We start from the raw sequence: 3,045 nt of genomic DNA on the forward strand, positions 1-3,045 counted from the left end.
AAACCCTAAAACATCAACTCTAAACCCTAAACGTAAACCCTAAACCCTAAACCCTAAATCTTCAAATCTAAACCCTATAACATCAACTTTAGGGTTTTAGGGTTTAGAGTTTAGGGTTTAGAGTTGAAAGTTTAGGGTTTAAGGTTTAGAGTTGATGTTTTAGGGTTTAGATTTGAAGATTTAGGGTTTAAGGTTTATGTTTAGGGTTTAGAGTTGATGTTTTAGGGTTTAGATTTGAAGTTAGAGTTGAAGTTTAGGGTTTAGGGTTTAGAGTTGATGTTTTAGGGTTTAGAGTTAAAGGTTTAGGGTTTAGGGTTTAGAGTTCATGTTTCGGGGTTTAGGGTTTAGAGTTGATGTTTCAGGGTTTAGGGTTTATTTCAAAAAAAAATAGGGTTTATGATTGATGGTTTAGGGTTTAGGGTTCGTATTTAAAAAAAATATGGTTTATGATTGATGGTTTAGGGTTTAAAGTTGAGTTTTAGGGTTTAAGGTTTAAATTTCGAAATAGTATAATTCAGAAAAAATTAAAACAAATTATTTTTTATTTTTTTAGATTTTTATTTATTTAAATATTTATTTATTATATATGTAAAGAACATGGGCATAAGAGTCTTTTGCCACAAGAATATATTTTTGAAAATGTCATTCTATTGGTGGTAAAAATGAAAAATGGTAGCATGAAAGTGGTAAATATGTAATTTCCCCTTTTGCAATTGCATTATTCAGTTTAGCAAATTTATCCTGAAAGTTGGAACTGAAAGAATGTTTTAAAACATACAATAAACTCTTAAGCAGAAGGCATACACTATAGAGATTAAAAAAAATGTACATAATTGCGTTATCTGAAGAAACTATTCAGTTTCAAAAAAAAATTTCTTTTATAAATTACCTGGATTCAAACTTGAAATTATAGTTTCACAGTCTGATTGTAAAGGTACTTGCTGAATAATAATCTTCAAAAATAAAAGTTGGAGTAAGAAAACTAGAACTCACAAGCTCGTCTAGTAACATAAAATAACATACACATGAACCGACGATCTATCATTCACAAAAAAAAACTTATCTGATCAAAACATGAAATTACGACAATCATATTTATTTTCTTTTTTAGGAAAATTGTTTGCTAACTATAAAAATAATACTCGATCATATACCTACACATATAAACAAAAATAATTGTGTTGTAAACTATATGAATTACATAACAACATCAATGAATTACAATATATATATATGTTATGTTACTAATATCATTTCACTAGCTAAAAATGGGTCATATCTAAAAGACAACAATTTCTAATGAGAAATTCCTCACTCTAAAACTGAAAAATTAGCCATAACACACGTCTAAAAGATGAAATAAACAAAAAAAGTACATAGAGAAAATATTCAAATACAAAAAAAATATAAGAACATGTCAATAAATATAATACATGATTGTTTCTGTTTTACATATGAATTTTATAAATTTATGCATTTAGTTCTTAACGACCATATAAAAACTTGGAGAAATTTCATGTTTACCACTTTCATGGTACCACTTTTCATCTTTACCACCACTAAATGGACATTTTCAAAAATATTTTCTTTATTAAGTGGCAAAAGACTCTTATACCTTTGTTCTCTATATAATAATAAATCATTATTTAAATAAATAAAAATTTTATGTTTTCGAATCATACTTTTTCAAATTTGAACTTTTTTATAATTTTTTTTCTATTTTTTTTTTGAATTTTTTGTTTTCAAATTTTCTTTTTGAAAATCGAAAATTATGTTTGAAACTATTTTATATATTTTAAGTATTTATTAATATATTTATTAAAATCCTAAATTTCATATTCCAAAAACCCTACCCCAGCCCTTAACTCTAAACACTAAGTCTAGATTAACTAACCCTAGAGGTATAAGTCTCTTTTACCTTACATTAAAAATGAAGGTAAAAATGATTAGTGTAGATATGAAAAGTAGTAGGGCTTTTTGCAGAATTGACCTATAACTTAAAGTCAAACACAAAACTAACCTCCTTTTTTTTTGAAAATTGGTTTTGCCCTATTCACCCCACAAGTTCATATAATTTACGAAAATGCCATCAATTTTTTTTTTCTTTTTTTTTCGAAAATAACATTTTTACTCTCTCACCCTCATCATTTTCAAGTAATTACAAGATTGCCATTGTCATCAATACCACAACCACCATGAACAACCAATTTGAAGCTCTTAATGCTCCCAAAATCGATTTACCCTTCTTCTTTTTCCATTCTTGTGAACTAAACACAACATATCTCTCACTTTCTCTCCACAATGAGCTAAAAAAACCCAAGATTTTGATTCTAAATTTTTTATGGATCATAGAGTCATAGAAGCTAACGATTCTGGGTGGGTTACTTTCGTTTGTGATTCTGTGTGCTTGGAGAAGCCTTATGTATGCTAAGGAACTTATCTCACCAATTTAAGGTATGACATCGAGTTTTTTTCCAGATCTGTTCGTCAGACGACTTACTTGGGAAGTCGTCTGGCTGTAGACAACTTACCTGGAAGTCGTCTGGTCAACGCAGAGGTTATTTTTGCAATTGACTTTGAAATCTGTAACCTGAGAAGACTGAAAGTTAAGTCGTCTGTTTGGTTTCAAAAAAATTTCCAAAGAACCTAGACGACTTACATTTCAGTCGTCATAGGTTAGTTTTGCATTTGACTGGATAATTTCAGAAGTTTGACTTCCCCAGACGACTTACATTTCAGTCGTCTGACGAAAATTAAAATAATAATATTTTTTTAAAAGTAAACGACTTACAGTTAAGTCGTCATAGGTTAGTTTTGCAATTGAAAAAAAAACTTCAAAATTTAATTATACACAGACGACTTATACTTCAGTCGTCCACGAGACGACTTACTTGTAAGTCGTCCAGGATTTTTTTCTGAGATTCTGGTCAAACCTCGTAAATCCTGGACGACTTGCATTTCAGTCGTCTCGTGGACTGAAATGTAAGTCGTCCAGAAAAGTCAAACTTCTGAAATTATCCAGTCAAATGCAAAACTAACATATGA

Source organism: Brassica oleracea, chromosome C3, assembly GCF_000695525.1.
Source record: "Brassica oleracea var. oleracea cultivar TO1000 chromosome C3, BOL, whole genome shotgun sequence".
Taxonomy (NCBI): domain Eukaryota; kingdom Viridiplantae; phylum Streptophyta; class Magnoliopsida; order Brassicales; family Brassicaceae; genus Brassica; species Brassica oleracea.